The sequence below is a fragment of the Carlito syrichta genome, unplaced genomic scaffold (assembly GCF_000164805.1).
Source record: "Carlito syrichta isolate Samal-C Ts95f unplaced genomic scaffold, Tarsius_syrichta-2.0.1 Scaffold73072, whole genome shotgun sequence".
Classification (NCBI taxonomy): Eukaryota; Metazoa; Chordata; class Mammalia; order Primates; family Tarsiidae; genus Carlito; species Carlito syrichta.
The window spans coordinates 149648-150793 of NW_007017168.1; positions in this window are offsets into that span (position 1 = coordinate 149648).

The window sequence follows — 1146 nt, forward strand, 5'->3', positions numbered from 1 at the left end:
TGAGTCGGAAGGATCGCAGGAGCCCAGCAGGTCGAGGCTGCGGTGGCCGGGAGCGGCCACTGCACTCCAGTCTGGGTGACAGAGTGAGACTCCAACTCAAAAAAAAAAAGAAGAAGAGAAAGAAACATCAGAAAAGTGCCTATACCATCTACCTAACCAAAGAAGTAAGAGACCTTTACAACAAAAACTGCAAAACATTGCTCAAAGACACACACAAATGGAAAAATATCCTATGCTCATGGATTGGAAGAATCAACATTGTTAAGATGCCCATCCTACCCAAGGCAATCTACAGATTTCATGCAATACCCATTAAATTACCAGCATCGTTCTTCTCAGACCTGGAAATGACAACACAGAAATTTGCATGGAATCATAAATGACCAGAAATAGCCAAAACAATCCTCAGCAAAAGAATCAAAGTGGAAGAGATCACACTTTCAGATTTTAAACTGTATTATAAGGCTACAATAATCAAACAGCCTGGTTGGTATTGGTACAAGGTCAGGTTTATAAACCCCAAAGGAACAGGGTAGGGATTCCGGAAGCAAAACCTCAATTTTTCAATCAATTTATCTTCAACAAAACCTCCACTAACAACCACTAGGGAGAGGACAACTTATTCATACGTAAAAACCAACTCTAAATGGATCAAAGACCTAAACGTAAAACCTCAATCTATAAGAACCTTAGAAAACACAGAAGACATCCTTATGGAAATTGGAACTGGCAACTAATTCCTGATCAAAACTCCAAGTGCCCATGCCATAAGAGATAAGATAGACAAGTGGAACTTCATCAAACTGAAAAGCTTCTGCAAAGCAAAAGAAACCATCAAGAGAGTGGGGAGACAGTCCACAGACTGGGAAAAAATATTTGCCAACTGTGTATCTGATAAAGACCTACTATCTAGGATCTACAAGAAACTCAAACATGCCAAAAAGAAAAAAAAACAAGCAGGTCTATTAAAAAGTGGGCAAAATAGCAAGAACCTGGAAACAACCATGCTGCCCATCAAAAGAGGACTGAATTTTTAAAATGTGGCACATATACATGATGGAATACTACGCAGCCATAAAAAAGAATAAAATCATGAATTTCACAGCAACCTGGATGGAGCTAGAGTCTATAATACTGAGTGACCTC